This window comes from Cupressus sempervirens, chromosome 9 (genome assembly GCF_028749045.1).
Source record: "Cupressus sempervirens isolate cs-2001-9-10 chromosome 9, ASM2874904v1, whole genome shotgun sequence".
In the NCBI taxonomy this organism is placed as follows: Eukaryota; Viridiplantae; Streptophyta; class Pinopsida; order Cupressales; family Cupressaceae; genus Cupressus; species Cupressus sempervirens.
The window spans coordinates 494,424,399-494,450,515 of NC_143126.1; the positions used below are offsets into that span (position 1 = coordinate 494,424,399).

The following is a 26,117-nucleotide window of genomic DNA, read 5'->3' on the forward strand; positions in this document are numbered from 1 at the left end:
ACATTTTTAAAATACTTCAAAGAATCTTTAGGAAAAATCCATTCTATTCAACAAGAGGCTCAAAGCATCAAAGTTCATGTCAATCTTATAACGTTGCTAGAGTTGAGATGAAGTGAAATAAAAAATAAAAATTGCAAGAGTTAAAAACAGGTAAAATGAAATGAATAAACCAAAAATGTGTGAGCTACATAAGTTGGAAGTTAATATGGTGGCAATAATGCTCGTGAGAGTGAAACATATAGAGAAAAATTGTGTACAAGTTGGAAGTCACATTAAGAGAATAGTTTTGATATATTTTCAAGAAATATATAAACCTTATAGGATCAATGTGTCATTATTAAGTAGTATAGTGTGTAGAAGTATGAATAATATGAATAAGTTAATTGTACATCAACAAGAATCATTGACTTATATCTCAAAAAATGATAATTAAACAATCCAATCAGCCTTAGGAAAATACAATCCTATTATTTAACTAGGAAGCAATTACATTAAAAAAATTGAACCAAATAAAACTAATTGTGTGTGAAAAATGTGGACAAATAGAAAATACAATTCTATGAATCCTTGCACTTGAAATCCTTCAAAATAACACCATGAAAATGCAAGATCTCAAGAATTGAGTCAGAGCTTCCTATCATCAATGTGCAAAGACCTTCAAAGGTTTGAAGTGGTGGCTCTCATATGAATGTCGATCTTGGCCTTCACAAGTACTTCCAATGAATGGAAGATTCAAAATGATCATGAACATGCAAGATATCTACAAGTCTCCAAGAAAGATTCAAAAATGTCTATAATAACCACAACATATGAAATCATTATGTCAAAATGAAGGAGGAGGTCTCCTTTATATATCAATCGAAAGAGGCATTCCCAAATTGGAGGGAAAATGAAAGGGTGTGACCCCCATAACAGAATGTGCAATTAGCACTTAATTAAGAGATGTGGAGTTTAACACTCCATAAAAATTATAAGATGAGGGGTGTTTATATTTAATTTAAATGTAAAATAATCTCTTTTCTTATAAAATAAAGTGAGACAATTATTTAATTATTTCTTTTAAAATAATAATTGTTGCACATAAAATTAAGTAAGGATTTTTATTAAAAGGGATCAAACTCCTTTAATTAAATAATACAAAAATCAAGATGATTAAACCATTTATTTAAAATAATTAAACAAATGAATTCCAATTTAATCAAGGAAATTGATGTAAAATAATAATGATTAATTAAATAATTCAAATAATTTAATTTGATCAAAGGAAATGATGATGTAAATATTGATTCAAGCTTGACATAAATTATGAAACCAGGGCACATAGTCAAGGTGACCATTTTTGTGTGCTTACATTTTCCCCTCTTTGACTAATGTGTGTCCACATACATGACAAGAACATTAAGTTAGAGAACCATAAGATAATGTGTGTATAAAGATTTTTTTATGATTAAAAAAATATAAATATTAAGCATCCAACACTTGTTCCCTCAATATGTTATTAGGGGTCTTACAGTGCCTGGAACACAATATGCCCCTATGGGTCTTATAATTGTAGGTCTGCCCAAAGAGTTTTCAGCAAATATAAAATTCATGAAATATATATAAAGGAAAAAGATAAATACCAACACTCAAAAAATGACAAATCACACATTGACTTACCCCAGGTACAATAATCATCTGCCCCAAGCTAGGCAGAAAAAGATGGGTAGATTTTGAACTAGGTCTGCAAACAATGAAGCTCAATAGTATTCTTGTCCCGTTGAGATCGAAATCAAAATGATGGAGAGGCTAAGAAAGAACAAGAGAAATATGATCAAATCAGAAAAAGGTTCATGATGAAAGATAAGCAAGATATAGATCAAGAAACCAAGGTTAAATCACCAAGCATGAAAAGCATGGCCCAAATCAAAAGAAAGAAGGAGGGTGAATGAAAGACAAGAAGATGGAAAGAAGAAGAGGAAAAAAATGCCTCAAATACTAATAGAGGTACAATCCCATACCAAAATAAATGCAATAGGAAATGGGAAATATTATTATCAGAAGTGATTTTCTATTACATTCATTACAATCAAAATAGATCCAAAGACATGCCCTATGGGCTTACAATGTTGTATGATCCTAGAGAAAAAAATCGTCTTCCAGTACATTCTCTTGAACTCCACCAAAAATCACCTTTACAATGCCAGAAATGTCCTTAAGTAAACCAAATTAGGTTTAGGGTCAAGAATAAATTTTAGAATATGTCATTTGGCATCCACCGCCAAAATTGAAGTTTCTATAAAACACGTCAAAAGTTTGTGTAAAATTAGAAGAATCCAAAAATAGTAGTCCGACTTCTGGGAGGCATAACTTTTGATCTGGGACTTCGATTTGCAAAGTGTTTACATTTCTAGAAAACTCTCCAAGTTTTCTATAGCCTTATGGATGATCTTTTCTTGTCCCACATTTTTTGGGCCCGTATGAGACCATTTAGTGCCTCAAATCAGACTTTGAAGTGCTCTTAGGAGGTCTCCAGACAACTTAAAACTATAATAACTTTCAAATCATAAAACCTTTTGACTTGATTCTTTTTCTAGAGTGCTTTAAATTACAATTATAATAAAACACCATCAACTGGTTGCTCTTGCATCAAACACCATCAACTTACCTCTTAGATACAGGAATGCATACTTAGGTAATGGCTTGGTGAATATGTCTACAATCTATTCTTTTGTATGAACATATTCCAATCTGATTTCTTTATCCCACACCAATTCTCTAAAAAAATGATATTTTATAGAAATGTGCTTAGTTTTGGAATGCATCACTAGGTTCTTAGATATGTTAATTGTGATAGTGTTATCACAAAATATGACAACTGGTTCTTTAATCTCAACCTTCATTCTTCCAGCAATTGTTTAAACCAAGCAATGCTAGAACAATTCACTGCTGCTGCAACATATTCTACTTCTATCATGGATTGGGATGTGCAATTTTTCTTCTTGCTTGTCCAAGATACCAACCTTATACCAAGAAAGAATGCTCCACCACTTGTGCTTTTTTTGTCATCAAGATTTCCTGCCCAATCAGCTTTAGTGAATACCTTTAGGTCTAAGTTTCCTCCAAATTTGTACCATAAACCATAGTCCTCAATACCTTTTAGATATCTCAAAATTCTTTTGATTTCCATCATATGATTATCTCTGGATTTAGCTAAGAATCTTGCCACTATCCCAACTACTAAATCAATATCAGGCCTTGTGTGAACTACATACTGTAATTTTCCAATCATTGATTTGTATAAGGTCTGATCTACTTCTTTGGAGTCATCATCTTTGGTAAGCTTGAGTCCAGTACACATGGGGGTACCAACTGGTTTAGAATCTTCCATACCAAACTTCTTGAGTATCTCTTTTACATACTTGGATTGGGTGATATAGATACTATTCTTGTTCTGTTATATGTACAATCCAACAAAGAATCTTATTTAACACATCTCAAACTCTTTGTTCATTTTTTCTAAAAATGCTTTGCATAGGTCATAATTTCATGTAAATAGAGTATCATCCACAAATATCTCTACCAACACAATTTTGTTATCGGGTCCTTCCTTGATGTCCAAACTACTATTATCATTTGTTCTCTAAAAACCAATCGGTATCAAGTAGTTATGTAGTCTTTCATACCAGGTTCTAGGAGCTTGTTTGAGACCATATAGTGCTTTGTGCAATTTATAGACCATGTCTCTTTTTTCAAGATGAACAAAACCTTATGGTTGTTCAACGTAGACTTCTTCATCAAGAATTCCATTTAGAAATACAGATTTAACATCATTTGATATACTTTGAATCCTCTGTGAGTTGCATATGCAAGTAAGGTCCTAACACCTTCTAATCTTGCAACAGGAGCAAAATTCTCACCATAATCAATTCCTTCTTCTTGAGAATAGCCTTTACATACTAATCTTGCTTTGTTTCTTGATACTTGTCCATCTTCATTTAGCTTACTTTTGAATACCCATTTTGTTCCAATCACATTTTTATCTTTATGCCTAAGAACAAGGGTCCAAGTTTTATTCTTCTCTATTTGTTCTATTTATTCATTCATTGCCTCAATCCAACTTTTATTTTCTATAGTATCCTTAACACTTCTAGGTTCAAAATCAGCAAGTAAATATGTACCTTTCAATTTGCTTCTTGTCATAGTACCTTCTGATTTATCGCCAATAATTTGATCAGGTACATGGTGCCTTTTGACATACTTGGAAAATACAGGCTCTTTTCCTTTTGAATGAATTTTACTATCTTCATTTTGAGTTTCAATTTCAAGCTTAAGTCGTTTAGACTTGGTAGGCATTGACTCAGTAGCTTCAGAATGTGACTCAAGTCCCTATGACTCAGTTTGTACTTCTTGCAACTTGGTAGCTATGGAAGACTCAAGAGGTGAAGTCTCCTTATTGTTAAATGTCCCTAGAAATGTATCAGGTTCAAAATAAATAAATCTTTTGTAATCTTCTAGTTCCCTTTTGCTTTCTTCTTTAGTCTTTTTTGCAAACTCATCAATTCTCACATGTGTACTTTTTATGATTTTGTGAGTAGACAAATTCAAACATTTATATGCTTTGCTTTTGCACGAGTATCCTAGAAATATACCTTCATCACCTTTTACATCAAACTTTCCTTTTCTAGAATCTTTCAAGATATAACATTTGCTTCCAAATACTTTTAGGTAACTTACATTGGGTTTGTAGCCATACCATAGTTCATAGGGAGTCTTGTTTGAATCCTTCTTCAACTAAATTTGATTCAAAGTATGGACTACAATGTTGATGGCATCCTTCCAGTATTTGATAGAAACATTCTTTTCAATCATTAGATTCCTTGTACAATCCATGATGGATCTGTTTCTTCTTTTAGCTATTCCATTATGCTCAAGAGTATGAGGGGCTGATACTTGCCTTTTGATTCCTCTTTCAATGCAAAAATTATTGAATTCATTGGAGATGAATTCACCACCTCTATATGATCTTAAGAATTTTAATCTTTTTCTAATTTCTTTTTCTACTCTTGCTAGATACCATTTGAATTTCTCAAATGCTTCTAACTTTCCTCTAAGATACATAACAGTCATCATTCTAGAGAAATCATCAACAAAAAGAATAAAGAATTTTTCTCCACTATAACTTCCTATTCCAATGGGTCCACATAGGTCAGTATGTACAATTTCCAAGACATCTGCAGATTGATAGTTTTTGCTCTTAAAACTAGTCTTTCCCATTTTGCCAATCTGACAATTTTTGCATAAACCAACATCTAATTTTTTCAAACTAGGGATACCTTTTAATTTTCTAAATTTTCTTATCTTAACCATATTATCAAAGTTTACATGACAAAGTCTTCTATTCCATAACCAAATTTCTTCCATTTGAGCAATAAAACATGGGCAATCACCAAGATCAAGATAAAATAGGTTACCTCTTGTTTGTTTTCCTGATCCAATCAGATTCCCTTTGTCATATAGCAATCTTGCCTTCCCATGCATGAATTCTACCTTGAATCCAATGTTGATTAGTTGTGCTACACTTAGTAGGTTATGTTTTAGTCCTTCAATCTTGTAGGCATTGTCACATACAAGTTCATTGGTTAATGATATGCGACCTTTCCCTTTTACACAACAAGGTTCATTATTTCCAAACCTCACACTACCTCCATCATAGTCTTCAAAGTGTTCCATGCATCATTTTGACTAACATGAAAGATAAGTGCCATCTTATCTCCTGCCTCATCATATTCATCTTTCACATCAATGTATACTATTCCATCCTCACTGTTATCATAATCTTTAGCCATAAAGAAAATTTTCTTACTCTTGTCCTTGTATGGTTTGTGATTTTTGAAATCCTTTTTGCCTTTGTACTTGTGACCCTTCTTCTCATCCTTTCTTTCTTTTTTTGGGCACCTGGTAGCAATATGACCAATTTCTTCACATGAAAAATAGATTAGGTGAACTTTACCTTTGTATTTTCCTCTGCTTCTAGAATGTTTCTTTGCAAGTAAAGCTTTAACAACTTCAAGATCACTATCTAAGCTTTCCTCAATATCTTCTTCACTATTAGAATAATTTTCCTTTATCTTCTTGCCTTTTTCTTTGAGTGAAAGTTTGGCCTCAAATGCAGATTCAATATTTTTGGAAGTTGGAACATAATTGTCAAAGTTGTTTAGCTCAAAAGTTGTCAATCTTCCTACCAAGGCATCCAAACTTAACTTGTGATTTGGATCACACCTCTTTTTTGAATAATAGATACTCTAACTGCATAGATAGGAAGCAATGTTCTAAGAACTTTACTTACAATAGTTTCTTCATTGATTTCTCCTCCAAAAGCTCTAATTGCATAGACACTAGCTTTGATTGTTTCCACATATTTGGCAATATTTTCATCTTCTCTCATTCTCATCTGATCAAATTGTCCTCTAAGGCTTTTTTTCTTTGGCTCTCCTTACATTTTCATCATCACTATAGATGTCCTTTAGCTTGTTCCACATATCAAAAGCATTTTTTCAACCTTTGATCTCATCAAATTCATCATAGCTGAGAGTAGATGCAATATCAATCATCATGATGTTATGGTTCTTTTTCTTAGTAAGATCTCCAACAAATAATGTACTAGTAGGAGTTTTGTATTCTTCATCAAGGTATTTGTAGCCTGAATGACTTATGGTGGCCAGATGAAGTCTCATGAGTCCTTGCCATGTTGAAAATTTATATCTCTTTAGCTTTGGAATCTTTCTCTTGTAAGACATCTTGATCTTTAGCTTAGGTCCTTAAAACCTATCCTATAAGAACTAATAGCTCTGATACCAATTGTTGGAAATATAGAAGGAGTAACTAAGATGAGGGGTAAATTAGTTGCTACTAAAATAAGTCCTAGATCCCTTAGATGTCAACAATAAAATTTAGACTGAGAAAACTGATTGTTGTTGTCACTCGATAAATGTAGAGTGTAAATTAATTTTAGATCTTAAAACAATAATAGTAATTAACTTGAAAACATTAGGGAAATAACATGAACACATGAGACACTAGGATTTAACATGGAAACCCAATTTGGGAAAAACCACCAATGTAACTAGTTACTATTTTTCACTCTTTTGAAGTGAGCCCTATTAGGAGCCAACCCTGTTAAAGGTTACAAAACACACTATTAGGTGTGACCTTGTTAGAAGATTTAATCACCCTGCTAGGAGTGGCCTTGCAAGAGGTCTTAAAATAATTCAATAGAATTGCCACCTTGTTAGAGGATTTACAACTAGCTATTAAACCAACTCTATTAAGAGATTTTAGATCACTGCTACAATGGTTACAGAGTGACAATGAAATGACCTAATTATGATGCAACTGAATTGCCAAATCAAGATCTCTGTTTTGCTTAATATTTGATCCTTCCTGATCAAATATTACTTTTTTGCTCCACAAGGATATCTTCTTACCCTTCAAGTTCACTCTCACTCTTTTCTTCTTAATTCAATCAACACACTTGCACACACTTGAAAATCACAACTTGACCTTATATTTACATCATCTAGATTGTCAAGTCAGCTCAATACAAATTAGAATGACCACTAATCATTACCATAGTTGGCTAGAACCAATACTTAAAATAATTAAGCTTCTCATGCCAAAACAAAAAAATCCTTTATTAGCCGACTCTGCTCAGTAAACATTGGTTGTAAGATGATTTCCTATGTTAACCAATAGAAGCTCAGTTAACATTGCAAACTTGCAAAAATTCTTTAGTAACTGAGTGAACTTGGTTAGTACTAACTCTATCCAACTTTCCTTTGTTAACCATGTGAACTCGATTAACACTATTTTCACCATAATTTCCTTCAACACCCGAGTGAGCTTGGCAGACATTGCCTTTATAGAGTAAACTTTAGGAATGCTTAGTAGACACTATCTTCATAGAGTAAACTTCAAGAATTCTCAGTAGACAAGGAAAACTATTTTGCTGACAAGTGAGCTTGGCAAGCACTAACTGATAACTAATATGACATTTGAGTGACATCAAAGACAACACACAATTAGACAATTGTATCCAATAGTCCATATGCCAATTCTGTCCATTCTATATACTTACTCATTTATGCCTAGATTAAGATCCTAGTTTTAATCATCGAGTTGAGCTACACAACCTTCATTGGTCAAAACCATGAAGATATGAATGTAACACTATCAGAAAGATCACATAATCATCACTAATCACTGAAGTAATTTGAAGATATGAATGTCATTGAAAGCCTCCCACAATCATCACTAGTCACCAAGGTAACTATGATGATTTAATGGGATTCGATAGTATTGAAAAATATTGTGAGTCTTGAGATCAAAACCACACAAGGAAGAAATCAACCAAAGATGTCTCTCATGGTCCATAGTTCTCTTGATATGCATCCAAAGAGAACCATAGAGATACTCATCAAAAATCAATACTAATCAAATCACTTATAATAAAAAAAAAACCACGTGCCCCTAGTGCAAAAATGACTAGGGAGGAAATTTAAAAAATGCAAATATAGTGCAGTAAACATGTATATATAGAAATGAATAGTCATCTTACAAAGAGAGATCAAACATTAATTATAAACTAAAGTGTGATAATCAGCACCAAGTTCCAAGGAAAAGTTCAAGATCTCACAAGTAGGAAAGGATCACAAGATAACATTCTCGGGGTAGTGTTGAGAAACATTGTTTTGGTGTTTAAGATAATTAAGGAACATCATTATTGATATTCAAAAATACCATTTTATTTGATTTTTTCTTTTATTGTTTTATTGTATTTTTGGAATATATCACTTTTTTTTCACTTTTTGAATTTTTTTCAAGACCCATAAATATGGACAAATACCCCTAGCAAGAATGGACATCATGGATAGAACTTTTTCAAATGAAGCACATTGATAGAATTAGGGAGCTGATCTCCCTCAGATGTAGATGACAAATAGGAACCTAATCTAAATGTAGCTATAATAATAAAGAGACCCAACCAATTGGGCTCAAATTTTCCTTTTTGAGCTCTACTTTTTGATTCTTAGGATTCTCACACAAAACAAGATCTCCCATTGAAAACTCTCTAGGGAAATCTTTCTTGTTATAAGTCTTAGACAACATTTTATGATAAATTCTCATATGATCAAAAGAAACTTTTCTATTCTCATCAAGTAACTCAAGTTGTTGAGATCTCATTCTTGTTATAAGTCTTAGACAATCTTTTCTGATAAACTCTCATGTGATCAAAAGAAACTTTTCTATTCTCATCAAGTAACTAAAGTTCTTGAAATCTCATTACTCTGTAGTCTTCATTTGTCACTAATCCATTAAGAGTAACCCTCAATGATGGAATCTCAACCTCTAAAGACTCAAGATTGTAAATATGAATAACATCCTCGCTGGCAACTGAAGAATCAGAGTCTATCAAGTTCCTCTCAATTTCTCTTGAATCATAAAGTTTTCCAATAACTAGAGAATCCATCTCATGAGGAATATGTGAGTTAAAAATCTCATTAACTTTATTGGGTTGAGCATCATAATAATAAATCACATCAATACCCAAATCAACTATAGAAGGCTCTAAAAATAAATCCAATTCATACTTATCAAAACGTGTTCATTCATCATTTTTTTTCTATATTTGAATCATTTTGGATTTTTTAAGTAGAAGCTTCATTAACCAAACCATGTGTGTCTCCCCAAAGAATATTAGTAAAAGGGATCAAATCATCACATATATCATGTTGATCAAGTATATACACTTCCTCATCGCCATCATCATAAACATCAAAGATGGGTCCATCATCATTTTCTTCTTTGTAAATCCAATTTATAACAATAATTTCTTCTTCCTCTTCTTCCATAGGAAGTAAATGTTCAACCAAAGTATCACACTTAGTCTTAGTAGAAGAAGAAGCTTTCATCTCATTTGAAGGTAACTCATAGAAATGAAGTGAAAATGGAAGAGTACTGATAGAATCCATCCTATATTCTCCCTTTACTATGTCAAGATATTTAATTTAATCTTCACAAAGTTTGAAATTGGTATATATGTCATGTGAAAATTTTGAAGAAATAACCTCACTTCGCTATGTTTCACTGTTAAGTCTCTTGGATTATGTCACACATTCTATGAATTCTTCAATTGTCTCATATAAAACTCTACCCAAAGGTATGTGTGATTCTACTAAAATATTATTGATATCCAAAGTATTAACTCCTGAAATACACATCTCAATCCCATTATATGAAAATGTAACACATTGATGATATGTGGAAGGAGCGGCTTTCATTTCATGTATCCAAGGTCTACCCAATAAAATATTATAAGCAAGGGTAATAGTATCAACCACATGAAGAAAAATATCTCTCTCAACTGACTCAATCCAAATAGGTAAAATAACTAATCCTTTAGACTTTCTTTCCTTGCCATCATAAGCTTTGATAGTAATCTTCTATCTAGTATCAATATCTTGTTCTAAATATCCCAACTTTTTAAGTGTGTATGAAAGGATAAATATTCAACCCAACACTCCCATCTATCAACACATGTCTAACAAGAGTTTTATGAATCATGACCTCAATATGTAAGGCAAGATTATGTGGATGATTCAAATCCTTATCATTTTTCTTAATTGCAACTTGTTGACAACATTGTTTATATTAGAATATCCATAATTTTCATTCAAACAAGTATAATTCACTTGATTTTTCTCATTCTTAGATGATTCACCCTTTTCATACTTAGGTAGTGGATCCTTATAAGCTTAATAATCATTATTAGTAGCATGACTAACACCATCAATTCTTAACTTTCAATTATCAATAAAATTTTGAATATCATGTTTTAACCTTTGGCAATTTTATGTAGTATAACCAATTTTTCTCTAATGATATTTACAATAGGCATTACCATCCCAATGTGGACCCTTTACAAGAGGTGGTTGCCAATTCTCAATCAAAGTTAATATCTTGCTATCAACCAAATCTTTCAAAACATCCTTATAAGGTCTAGTAATCTTTGTAAAAGTTCTTCCCTCTTGAGGATTTCTATAATTGTATCTAGAATTATCTCTGTTATTTTGTTGAGAAGGTTCTTGAAATTTCATAGCATGAACACTATCTAATAACTTGTAAAATTCTTGTTCATTAGAATTAGGTGCATCAACTATACCATCATATGTTTATTCCCTTTATAATAAGTACTCCTATTCTTATTTCCATTTTTGTGGTTACTCTTGTTGCCGTTATGCTTGATTATTCATTGATTCTTCAAAACATCCTCAATATGGAAATTTGTTTCTACCATATTATGAAAAGGCTCAAACACCCATTTGACAATTTCATTTCTCAATTCAGGAACCAAATTACTCACAAGTATATCAATTTTCTCTTTTTCTAGAATTTCTCTAGAGTAAAGAGAACATAACTTTCTCCATTTTTGTAAAAATGTAACAAAAGGTTCTCCTTGATCTTGTTTGAGCTTGCATAGATCCAACATAGGAACTAGTTTTCGAACATTGTAAGAGAAGTGTTGGATAAATTTTTGAAAATTTTCCTCAAAATTCTTAAGTGGGAGAGTAATCTTAGTGAACCATTCCATAGCTTGGCCCTTTAAACTCCTAGGGAAAAATCTCCTAAGATAAGCATGTTTATGTGCAAAGTCCAAGCTTAAAACATTAAACTATCTCACATGATCACTAGGGTCTCCATTCCCATTATACTTATCATAATGTGGAAATCTTGTTTTCTTAGGAAATTCAACCTTTATAATAATCCTCTCAAAAGGTAGAGGACACATAGTCTATAGAGAAAATAGATTCTTAGGTGAAATTTTATCTATTAACATCTTCATATTTTTCTTAGTTTGTTCTCGAAATGAAGGATCTTGTCTCTTGATATTCTTATTCACATCAAAATGATAAGGTTCTTGAACACATTTTTTTATTAAATATATGAAGTATTTATCCTTATTAATTTGAATATATTGATCTGTGTACTTGTGAAATTTAGAGTCTTGCTTTAATAAATCATAATCCACATCAAAACCATGTGTAGTAAATTGAGGATGTTTCTATGAATTCCTTGGAGGAGACATTTTCCTTTTCTAATATCTAGGAGGAGGAGATGGTTATCTCCTATTTTTCTTAGGAGATTGTGAAGGAAACATATGTCTAGTAACTCTTGGAGGAGGACAAGGAGGTTGAGAACCACTACCACCACCAAACAAAAGTATATCATTAAGTTTCTAACAAGCTATTTCAAGAGCTTTCTTTTCTATCTCACATTGTATAATTGCATCCATGTAAGCTTTTTTTTCTTGTAGAAGATGTCTCTCTTCATTACCTCTAAGAGGTCTAGGAGGTGGAGAAACATTACACCTCTAAGAAAGGATATCATTAACCATTTTTTGAGCCATTTCTTTAGCCATTTCTCTAACTTGCACTTCCATATACATCTTACTCGCTTCACTAAACTAACCATTAGGGGTTCGTGGAGTTTTGTTGAGAAATTCTTGAGATTTATCCAAATTTTAATTGATTTGTTTGCTACTTGTTTCTCTTGTTTCTCCAAGTATGCTATCTTTTCTAAATCATCTTGGTTGATTTTATCATCCATTGGGTGAAAATATTTAGGTGACAATCTAGGAGGAGTAAGAAATGGAGAGTAGTGTTTATTTCCTCCATGTAAATGTCTACTAAAATCATTTGTTGAGGTAGTTCCATAGATATTTTTGTTGGTGTCTTGAAACAATGTGGTTCCAAATTACCCCATTGAGAACAAGACACCTCAAGTGTTGATGCTGAAAAGCATTGATATGTTGATTGGCATAGGTGCTGATTTCAATTCTTCACACCACTGATCAAAAACAAGTAGAGCCACCATGTCCTTGAGGAGAACCAAATGAAATTACTATTGTGATTCATTTTTAACATTCAAACTTCTTATGACAATAGATCACATACAACACTTTAAAACTTTATCAGTCAAGAACTCATATATTCTCCCTTCTTGCTTACACCTTGTCATAATTTTCAGATTTGCACAATTCGGTTGAAAGGTCCTAAAACATTTATATATAACCAATCTACACTGGTACATAGATCTTTTAGAGAGTCGCCATTCACAGCCATGAGAAAGATTTACAACATGATTCATAGCATGAAAAATCTGAATTGAACTTTCAATTTATAGAACTTTGCAAATTTTCAAGCACTTAGAAGAGAGAAACCAACTTAAAAAAATTCTAACTCTAAATTTACAAGAATAATTTGAAAACCACAACTGGCTGAATTGATTGAGGATAATACCTAGTAACAATACAATTTGCATTCAACCTTGAAAATATTACTATCTTGAACAAGGCATCACTGGGGTGCATGATTTTTGAGTAAGAAAATTGGAAAAACACATCAGAGAACTTATTGCTACAACTTTTTCTATGCACTTCTCTTGCTGTATTGAATATCTTTTCTTCAAATTCTCAAGGTTTTTCTACCATTCACATTCAATACAATCCCTAGTAGAGTCACCATTTTTTTGGTGACTTAGATGGGTAAAACCATACTAAAAAATAGGACTAAAATATTCAATTAACACCTAGGTGTATTGCCATTATATATCAGCAATAGAGTCATCATTTGGTTGGTGTTTTGAAAAAATGTGGTTCCAAATTACCTCGATGAGAACAAGATATTTCTAGGGGCAGCTAACTCCCATCTTCTACGTACCATTCAAACACTGGGCCAACTATAAGGCTAGACCCTTCTTCTACTTTAGGCTTTGCAAAACCTAGGTGGGTGTACCTTAGATTCACTTATATGGTACCAGTGCTTAACATATTCTTGAATCTATTAATAGAAAATTTAGCCCTTATTTCTCCTATTGACTCATGCAATAACATAGATCTATAATAGATAAATGAAAGACAATGCAATTCATAAGCTGAGTGAGAGCATCATGTTCTAGCTCTTCAAAGATAAAATATAAAGATGATTTGAATTTGATTTGATTTTATGTGGGTGGGGAAGGTGGATGAAAACCAAGTATAGACAATAAGTTAATGATCCTATAGCTGATCAGTGGCTCATCCATTGTACAATTCACAAATCTCTCTCATGAATTTGGGTATCTAAGACACACATCCTATGCCAAGACTCCAGATCTATCCATTTACCTTGTAAATTGGATATCAATGTTCAATCTAAATCTCATTCTTACCTAATATCCTCTTCAATATACCTGCAACCCTATTGATTTCCATGAAGTATTTACATAACTCATTGAATTATAAGCAACAATGAAACAACATACAACCTTAAAGGACTGCAACTATGATCTAGATTCTTTGTTCAAAGATCATAAAACATTGCAAATCACTAATAAAGGAGACAAGATTTAAAATGAAACTCGACACCTGTCATTCTTTGGATTGATTTCCTTGAAATAATACATGAAAATGCATGAAATTGACTCACAAGATACCTAACAAACTAGACTATACAATAAACATGTGTAGTCATACAAGAGAGAAAATGGTGGGAATGAGAAACTAATGGGATGGGAAGGAGGTATCACATCCAAAGCATAGCTTCATGGTCTGGAACCAACACATCCCAAATACTTTTCATTTAGACTTCATCAATTCTAGAACCAGTTCTACTTCAATTTTCAACCACTAAACCTTTCCAATATTTTTCAACCTCAAATGAAAGAGAGAAAGATACATATATAGGATTTAAAGAATTCAATCCTAACCTTGAGATTTTTTCATTTCACAAAAGATCTTATTCTTCAATCATGACTCCAACTTCAATCCTGAAACTCAGCCCAACTAGAAAAATAAATATCCATCATAACTAAAAATTGGAGCCAAATAATACTAGAACAAACCTTTTACCATGTGTTTTTACCATGCCTATAACTACATTTTCAATTTTTTCCAATCTCATTGAGAAAGCCCAAATTTTACATTTCTTCCTATAACTTGAACTAGTGACTTCCTATGTGAAAACAAACTCCATAATCAAAAAGTTCATCTTCTCCCAGTTCCAGTGATATATAATATGCCTATATTTTCTTATCGAGAACTTCTAGAATCTTTGTTTGAAGAATCAACTCCTATTATGGCTTTAAAATTGCACTTGGACAAATATTTAATTTTTTCAAAAGTTAAAACTACAGCTTTAAATTCAAATCTTATTTAAAATTTGACCCTGCACATACTTTCAAGAGGAAATATTAAAATAATTAATTTTTAATGCCTTTTGAAATTTCCCTCCTTTTTAACTGTGGGTCAAACATGGTTGACCACTAGTGACACATTTCGTCATGTGATTGGTTCACTATTGCTTTGTCATTCAACCCCTTCCACTTGGATGCCACATGACATCATCTCATTGGCTACCTACTTTGCCATGTCATCATGCCATATCACCGATCGTTATGTCGTTATCCCAGTCAGCATTCTACCATGTCATTGTGACATAATCAACACCTCAAGGAGTGTACCATGTCTGAAGCCTCCACCACATGTTAGTTTCTATCTCGTCCATCACACCACTAGTTGGCATCCAGTCATTGTCCACCTCACCTTGACATGTCACCACCACATCACTGGCTGCCACATCACTAGTCCATCTTAGCTGGTCACTATGTACCTCCTTGCAACTTCCCTTTTGTGACATAGCAACCACCATCAAATCATGTCATGTGTCGCCATCCTATGCCTCTAAAATTTGATCACCACATATCATTTCAAGATTCATTCTTAGGTCCACATCATTTAGTGACATTATCATCTTTGGCAATGTACTTGGTCAAAATTTAGTCTATCTTACGCTTTGGTCAATTGGGGTCCATGTGCAAGCGTTGGCTCATGTCTCAAAAGGCATCAACCTTAGATGCTATCATACCATGTGTTAGTGTATTTAAACACTTAAAAGTACACCCACCCAATAAATGTGGGATAAAAATTTCTATTGTTCCTCATGTTTTCCTCTGTGGATGTTCATGTTGTTCTTCTTCCTTTTTACCTTTTTTGGGAATTGTTCTTTCTATGGTGCATTTAGAAGAGTGATTATTGAGTAGCTCTAGTATGTCTCTAGCATCTAAATGCGTATAAAGACCATTTACCATGAAAAATATATCTCTGTGGAAATCATCGGTCCAAGCTAATAGCCAATCAGTGAGGGAGATGATCTTCAATTGATATTGTTGAGAGATGAACAAGAGAAGAATATTGTCCATTGCCTATGTCACACCATGGATGTTTCTCCTCCCTTGCCACTAACATCTACCTTCTTAACTATGGAATGGTTTGTGGACATGACCAATCTTTTCCCTTTTGCATGGGTAAGTATCCTACTTGCATAGGACTTCCCTGTTTGCATGGGACTTCTCCAATCGAGGACATCCACTAGTCTTATGGCATCTTTTAACAACCTCCTTTCATGAGAGCTCTTTGGGCATTAAAAATAGCCAACACTCTCAAACATTTCAAGTAGCTTCTCCTTTGGATGACATATTTTAGCTACCATTTTCCACTTTACTTGGCTTACTTCAAGCCTCAATTTGAAACCCAACTATAGGAGCTTTCCTTCTCCTTGTGTGTCACCAAGGAACTCCCTTTTACTTGTGGCCCTTTAATATGTCCATTTTGTGCATATCCTTCCTCTTAACTTTTGGTGTCTTCAAATTAAGACTATTACTTACTTTTGTTGCAAGCATTCACAATGCATTAAAGCTTGTTACACTCTTCCCTACCATCTTTTAGCTTCCTTTACCAATGGCATTTTAATCTCCTATGTGGGATAGGATTCTTGTTCATCCACTTGTAACGCAATGCACTTGGAAATTTGGTTATAAAATTTGTTTATTGTTGTGTATAGAGTTGTATTTTGATCAAAGGACTCTACCTCTGTTATGTTGCAACTGCCTCTATACTCTACCAACAAGTCTTATATAAGACCTCAACCTGCCAAACATCAAGCCCCTCCTTTGGCTTATCGTAAGTTTTCAAGATGCCAATCTTGGAGTCCCTTAGGGATGGTAAAATTTTGCATGATTTTACATCCACTAGACACCAAGAATTTTTTGTCTCTGTCTCATATGTTTTACTGCTGACCTCCGTCTGTAACTTCATTTCAAAACTCTCTTCATCAAGATTCCCTAATCCAAAATAGAGATCATTATCATTTTCGGCTTCAAAATGAATTTTCCCTTGACCATTTATAGTTCTCCATAGACTGCAGGAGTCTAGACTAGATGGATCCCTAACCCAACCACTAAACTAAGCTTCTCCTTTTGCAACAATTATGAACAAGTTGGGGGCAGAAGGTAACTCATATACCATAGTTAGTTCAGATCCTTGGTTTAGCCAAAAAGCCTATTCCTTATGATAAGTTCCTGAAATGACAACATTATGTTCCATAGTCCATTCTTTTTTTTTGTTCAATAAATGTTCATTTTCAGAAAGATATAGGTAGACTCCTAGAACTTGATCAATATTTCTCATCGATATGCTCTCAACAAATAGTTTGTTTTCTTTTAATAAATAGGAAGAGTTGATTCCAATTTTCATTTTCTTAGAGCCATATATGCTAAACATCAATCCAAATGATCTTGTTCAAATTATTTCTAGATGCTCTCAATTTGCCCATGTAAGTGCAAAAATTGATAAATCCTCTTTCTTTATAGAAGTGCATGAGCCCAATTTTTATATGTCTTAAATTCATTTTCCATGTGATAGAACTCTTCTTTAGCAAAAGTAAGAGCCTCTTCATATTTGTCAATCTTTTGTTGCAGTCCTTCAAGCTCTAACTCTAATTGGCTTCTTGTCTTCCCAACATCAATATCATACTACAAGAATGATTTTTCTAACCCTTCAAGCTTATATTTCATTTTTTTAATTTCAGCTTCCCAACTCCCCTTAGCAAATTTTGGTTGTTTCTCCCTTTTAAAACATTTTAAAATCCCAATGCCTTATTAATCTGATAGAATTAGTTAGGCCCCAAAGTGGGTCCAGCTAAATTTTTTTATGTTTACGAACAACTGATATTGCAAACTAATCCATTGATCATCTAGCAATGATCTAAAACCAATTTTGAGCACCGAAACATCATTAAAACTTATTTTAAATTATTCCTACACCACTGTGAACTCTATGGTGGGAGGCTTGTGGCCTAGCTTTAAAAATTGAACCAAACACCTGATCAGGCTCTAAAAATGGACAAACTGATTCTTTGTTCCACATTCTTGCACCATGTCGAATCTCATCTCATGATGAATTCTTAGTCAAAACATATTGACTGTTAAAGTTTCCCTCTCAGAATTGCTTGCAAGCAAACATATCAGAAAACAATAAATCATGCTTGGATTTGGCTTCAAAAATTGGGTAAATGGATACTTGAGGGCACAAAAATTGGGGAATTAGTTCATTGTCATGAGGAAAGTATAAATTTGGGATTAGGGCTCATGAAGAATAATTGGGCGTGAATGGAGTGTGGTCAAGGTGGGCTACTCAAAATTGCAAATTGGAAACATTAGCAAAAATCATTTTTTACAAACGAAATGGACTTGGGAAAGTGTGTAGACAAATTCGTCAAGATTTTAAAATTGGAACACTTAAAGTATTTTTAGAGTAGAACATAGTGGTACAATCCATTTGGTCTCACCTATCATGGATTCAAAGATATGACACTCCAAATAGGGGTACCAACCAATCTACATTTCTTGACACCAATAAAACATCACAAATTGTATTTGGAATCGCATTTGAAAACTGATCAAATAGATTTTTCATAAGCTCAAAATTGAAACATAACAATTATCCAAACTCTAAATTGCAATGCAAAAGGAATTTTTACATTTTGGTCAACTTGGTCAAAGTTATAACAATTCAAATAGGGCCTTCCAAAATTCTAAACAATGTGCATTAGCATGATAACAATAAATGACCACCTTTGAGGGATTCAAAACCTAGTCAAATGGATTCAACATGACTCAAAATCTAAAACTTACATTCTCTAGTATAGAAATTAAACATTTCCAAAGCAGAAAGTCATGAAACATTACTGGGTACAAGATATTCAATTGCAAATTAGGTCTCTGGTCGTTGTTTGACATAGGCAAAAATGCAAATTTGAACATTCCTCAAAACAAAACTTCATAGAATGGCTCGGAATGGAAATTTTTCTTCATGGGATGCATAGGTGTACTGAATGCAAGGTGTTAGAAACATTAAACACCTCTTAGGTCTCAAATGGACAGTCAGGTAAACATGCATCAAAAAATGCTTATAGGGCTTATTTTTTCAATGGTACTCAAAATTGGGGCTTTGATTTTGAGTCCCAACAATCTTGATGAGTTCTAAAAAGTCCCAAAGTTTCAACTCCATGTTTCCTAAGTAATGTATCATTCATCATGGAATCCATGCTTTTATCTTTGTTTCTAGTCAATATCACGTCTTGCTTAAAAAGTGAAGAGGCCCTAAGTATGTTCAATTCACTAAGATGACTAGGAGGAGTAAACTCAATTTCTATTTCTCCCTTAGGTGATTGATCAAAGACCAGTTCTCTTCCTTTACATTTTTGACAAGTTGGATCTAAGGGTAATTGATCAAAGCTAACTTGAGGTTGTTTACCTTGACTCACTTGAATCCTAGTCGTAACCTGTATGAGAGGGAAAACACTAGTAAATAGGAAGACTCCAAGAAGAATTGATATCACTCTTGAGCAGTAAAGTAATCACTTGTCCAATTAATAATGTGTAATAATGTAACTATTTGTCACTCTCATTAACTCAATCATCCAATAAAGGTCTCATAATTGATTAACACAATATGCCATTGTTGGTCTTAAAAATGTGGAATTATCAAAGAGTTCTAATGGTCTATAATAAAAATGTAACAAAATGAGACAAATTGATATGTTTAGACAAGTGAATACCCACAGTCCAAGAATGAGATCAAATAATGCAAAAGAAAACCTTCTCCGCTAGGGCAATCTCTAACTTTGTAAGTTTTGATGTTGGCAACAAGATAAGACAAGATTTACTAATTGAAATATAGATATGATGCAAGGATCCAAAGTGACAACAAGTTTAGATGCTCAAGATTAGGTCCATAATGGTCAAATCAACTCAAGAATGACAAAAACAAGGTTACCCTAGAGTTGTATTAATCAATTGAACTCTCCAAATGATAAATGTTGACTAAGAGATAGGTTCACAATAAGCAAGGTGGCAGCTAGATAGTAAATTATAAAGTTGGATTTGGTGAACTCAATTTTGATTGTTCTTTTTAGCCAACTAAGGTCAATTTTAGATTTATAAATAATAATTAGTCACATAGAATGACAATCAGGGATTTTAAGCAAATGTCTACAAGAAATGGGCAAGGCTTGTGCATGAACAATAATAATGTCTTAGTATGAATCTAATCCCTAGAATCACCACTATGTATGTTCTCAAAATGTTTTCCAATAATGCACATATTCCTAGAAAACAAAATTTTGCAGCACTATGGTTCTTAGTAATGGTCAACTCTGCAACTCTTATAATCTCAAGTGGGTGAAATCCAATCCTGACACACCAAGGTTTTACACATTCTAAGAATTTAATCAACCAAAGATGTTGAGGAAATCTAACAATCCAACAAGAGACCACACTCATGGAGATTTCTTCCATAAGGAAATTTATACTGCTTGAGGTTTCATACACATAGTTTACCCAATAAAGGGAGTGTTCACTATGGTTAACTCTCTCTAACAAGGAAGACTCACAATATGAACCACATGGGGACTTGGTTCAGATTCAAGGGTTCCAATTTTCTGATGTGCCCAAAAGGGAACATAGCATACTCCTCTAACCTCTTCACCTCACCGAAATATAGCAAGAAAATTAATTGACACACTAATTTGAAATCACCTCACTAAACCAAACTGGACAATGAGATGATATCAAATATTTCCCTAACTACAAGGGGATCTATCATCAAGAAGAGCTTGAAGCCCACTCTATCAAGATCAGCAAAAAGTGTTCATAGGGCCTAATTACTTTGCAACAAATTTGTGAGAAAATAAATCTATGTTCTTTCTTTCCTTTAGAGAAAAAATTGAGTTGTGATCTATGGAAACAAGGAATCACTCAAGTAAGACATGTGAGAGGTTTTTTTTAATGAAAGGAAACCAAAGGTTATAGAGATTTAAACACAATATCTAGTAATTCGTGCAACACACTTAGTATATTTTACCTTTATTTTTATTTTTGTTGAGTTTTTCACATAAGCAAGCCACAAACTCTCCAACAAGCAAGAAAAGCAAACAAACAAGATATGAAATCTATATTCAACTTATGCAAAACCTAGGGTTAGATTTGATAAAAAATTGTTAGGAGCAATCATACCATGCATTAAACTATGTGAAAAATAAGTGCAAGCTAATCATTAAATGCCCATTTTAAAAATTTTGATCTTTGACCTAGTCAACAAGATTGGACCTCTATGACATGGATTTGGATCCAAAACCCCAAATGTAGAAAAGATACCCCTATTTAATGACAAAGACCTTTCCAAAAATGTTAGAATTTTTTGTGCCCTAGGGATCTGTTTGCCTAAAATAGACTAGTTTTCATAAATCAACCAAATGAGCTATGATATTGCATCTAAATTTAAAACATAAAAAATTAACCCCTTGTATAATTTCAAGAAATTTTTGAAAATGTAAAATTCCTTCAAAATATGTTGATTCCCGCCAAAAATAATTTTTTATGAAAGATAAAGAAAAAATTATTAAAAATTCAAAAACATGTTAGAAAATTCTTATTTTTATACTGAAGCTTCTTTGATATTTCGTCAACCTACAAAAAAACAATTTAGACCAAAACTCTAAGAAATTTGAGACATTTGATCAAATCTTAGAAAATATAGGGTTTTCTTCTCCAAGCGAATCTGCACAACGATTTAGCTCCAAAATATCCAAAACTAGCATGTAAAGGTGGGTTGCCCCATGGTGGGCACCAAAAAATGTGTGTCAAAAATGTGGACAAATAGAAAACACACTTCTATGAATCCTCACACTCGAAATCCTTCAAAATAGCACCATGAAAAGGCAAGATCTCAAGAATTGACTCATAGCTTCCTATCATCAATGTGCAAAGACCTTCAAAGGTTTGAAGTGGTGGCTCTCATATGAACATCGATCTTGGTCTTTGCAAGTACATCCAATGAATGAAAAATTAAAAAATGATCATGAACATGCAAGATATCTCCAAGTCTCCAAGAAAGCTTTAAAAATGTCTATAATAAATGTAGCATAAGAAATCATGATGTCAAAGTGGAGGAGGTCTCCTTTATATATCAATCCAAAGAGGAATTCCCAAATTGGAGGGAAAATGAAAATTAAATGAAAGGGTATGACCCACATAAGAGAATGTGCAATTAGCATTTAATTGAGAGATGTGGAGTGTAACACTCCATAAATAATTTAAGATGATGAGTGTTTTTATTTAATTTAAATGTAAAATAATCTCTTTTATTATAAAATAAAGTGCGTGATAGCTATTTAATTATTTCTTTTAAAATAATAATTGTTGCACATAAAATTAAGTGAGGAGGGGTTTTATTAAAAGGGAGCAAACTCTTTAATTAAATAATACAAAAATCAAGATGAACAAACCATTTAATTTTAAATTATTAAATAAATAAATTCCAATTTAATCAAGGAAATTGATGTAAAATAATAATGATTAATCAAATAATTTAATTTGATAAAAGGAAATGATGATGCAAATATTGATTCAAGCTTGACATAAATTATGAAATTGGGGTACACAGTCAAGGTGACCATTTTTGTGTCCTTACACTAATAATATTTAAATATAAGTTTTTTGTACCATTTTTTCTTCAAAGTTCTGGTTATTGACAATATTTATTATTTTGTCATATGTTTATAATTTTCTATATGTCCTCTATTTGAAGCTGGAAGTAATTAATAATGTTATTGCATTAATATTGATAGAGGATAAATTTCACTTGTGCATGTAGAGTAAGTTGCAATTGTAATACTTAGAACATTTTTCTAGTCTCAAACCCAACCAATTTAGCCTAAAACTTTGTAGAATAAGATATCCTATGAAAACAAAAACACTAACAAACATTATCAATCTAGTCAAAAATATCAATTCCAAAGACCATCAAACTTTACGATGTTACTTGAACAAAACATTATATGCACATTTTTTAATTGGACCTATGGGAATAATATAACCATAACCAATATTTATAATAGTAGAAAATAACCAATCTTAGTAGATGAAAATATGATGCAGAAAAATAAACATTATTTTCCTCTATTTTCAATAGTATCATGTTAATAACTTTAGGAGTTAAAATATTAAAGCAAGAGCATTTAGAGTTCAAATGCAATTAATGAAATATTTTGAAAATTAATTTTTTATTATAATAATGTGCAACAAGTCAGATATCTAGAAACACTAAAGGGACACTCATCAAAACATAAAAAATGGGGAGATTTTTCTAGAGATATGTTACACGTGTTCTGTAGACATGCATGCAAAGTATTTAAGTGTAGACAAGGAACATGAACAATTTCTTTCAAATGTTGTTAGAAACCTACACTCATAGGATGATCCCATTATCCCTCGAACCTTTTTTTGTGAATACATAACTTTAACATTTTAATTAATTGAAAAGGGATCGACCATTAATAATAAATAAATAAAAGAATTCATGTGCCAAATCTCTTTTAAAGGATTTCAAATTGTATTCAATTTCTTTGTATCTTATAATATGTAGATGAGATTTTCCATTCCTTCTAGTTTCCTTTTCTATTCACTCAAGTGGCTCAAATGTCAAAATATGTAACATGCAAGTTACTTTTAAGGGGCTTCGAGTGTGTGTAAATCATCACATGCAATAGATTAATACAAAGTTTGAGAAATTTTACATGTTTCATAAAGAAATTTGTATACACATATGTACCACATGGATTCTAGGTCATTGCTTTTTTATAAGAAATTAGGATAAAACCCATAAGAAGTACATAGTTAAGACATGAACAAAATAAATGAAAACCTTTATAAAGGAAACAAAAAAATAAATTAATTTGTCAAATACTTAAGTGGCTACTTCAATGGAATGCAAGTTCCCAACCAAAAGAATATGCCCACTATAAATAGTTGCACATTCTGCCCACATAAATGATGGGTCACTAGTATAAATGACAACATTTGTTATAACTAGTCTTGCATCTTGTATTAGTCTCTATATTGTGATATATAAAGATCATGTGATTTTATATTCTAGGCAAACACGACTTCATTTAAGATTGATGTCAATGTCTTTTAATGTATTCCATTGTAAACATAGAGAAATATAGCACATAAAATCATGATTTGAGTTCTTGCAATACAAGACAACTCAAATGCCCTAGTAGTCTAATAGAATCTATATGAACAAATAACAATAAATGTTTCCAAAAACCCTTTTTTACATTGATGATAAAGAACCCATGTTGATGTTTTGGTAAAGGAACCTTACCTATTGCATGTGTAAAACACTAAAGCGACTTGTTGTTGAAGGTCTTAGTTAGGCCTTATGATTAGGAATCCAATAAATTCATGGATCTTAACATGGGCAGGAAACCCATTGGTGAAAGTATAGCCACAAAAATCTTTCTAGCCCAAAGTTTGTAAATCTCTTTATTGAAATCAAAGCATTATTTAAGAGGGTAAAAAATCAAGTTTTGATGGCATATAGTTCATTTTAAGCTCAAAATAACCATGGAAATGATATTTCAAGTCCCTATACTTACCAGATATAGGGCTTTATTTGTAAGACTTGATGCTCTTTGATCCCCAAACATCTATTTCTACCAAAATTGGTACTTTTTGAAATACTCTATTTCTTTCAACAAGGGTATAATATTTGTAAAACAAAGAAAAATTAGTTATTAGTATTATATTCCCAAACTTTAGTGACAGGGAGCATTAGCTAAACCTTTTTACTACAAAAATAAATGAACCTATTTATAAGTTTCTTTGAATAAATCTAACCTTAAACATATGACAAGAAATCATACTTTAAAAAATGAAGAGAAATAAAATTTCTAAATGAAAAATTTGTGTTTGTACTACACTTTAAAAATTTGAACTAAAAGGTCCACAATAAAAAAATGTAGCATTAAATTTATTTAATCAGGGTTAATTTAGGAGCATAATTTATGCATAGTAGTTCTTTTCTTAGCATATCCATGATTCCTGAAAATAACTTTCATTGCATTTTAACATTACAATCAACAAAAAGAACAAGTTGAGCACAAAATTTATCAAACATATAAGGACCCATCATAAATTGAGGCTCCTTCAACTTTTGCCTCTAAAAAATGCCATCAAATTTGTAGATCTACGGATACCCCACAAGCACACAATATGCCTAGAATTTAGGCTCCTTTGTACTATAAAAATAGATGAAATTATTTATAACCTTGTTCAAATGAATCCAACCCTAAACATACAATCAGAAATCATACTTTAAAAAATGAACAAAAAGAAAATTTCTAATTGAAAAATCTGTGTTTGTACTAGACATTGAAAATCTAAACTAAAGGATCCACAATCAACAAATTGACCAAGTACATAATTAAGTCATGAAAAAAGGAAAGGAAAACCTCATAAAAATAAATTAAAATGAAATAATTATTTAAATAGTTAAGTGGCAACCTCAAGGGAATGCAAGTTTCCAACCAAAAGAATACAACCACTATAAATAGTCACACATTATTTCAACAAAAATGATGAGTCACTAGTATAAATGACAATATTTGTTATAAATAATATTGTATCTTGTATCATTCTCTATACCATGTCATATTTTCCAAAGACTTGGTTCTTTTATATTCTATGCAAACAAGCATTTAAGCTTTATGTCAATGTATTGTAATGTATTTTTTTCTAAACATAGAGAAATTGAGTACTTAACCCATGCCTTGAGTTCTTACAAGACAAGACAAATAAAAAGCCCTAGTAGTCTGATAGAATTTGTATGAACAAATAATAATACATTTTGACAAAGA

General features: G+C 32.2%; 1 pseudogene; it reads right to left on the reverse strand.

The window, feature by feature from the left end:
• Nucleotides 1-16,972: 16,972 nt before the first annotated feature.
• The window catches only part of LOC149539493 (E3 ubiquitin-protein ligase APD2-like), a 55,441-nt pseudogene continuing 46,296 nt past the window's right edge, over nt 16,973-26,117 (reverse strand).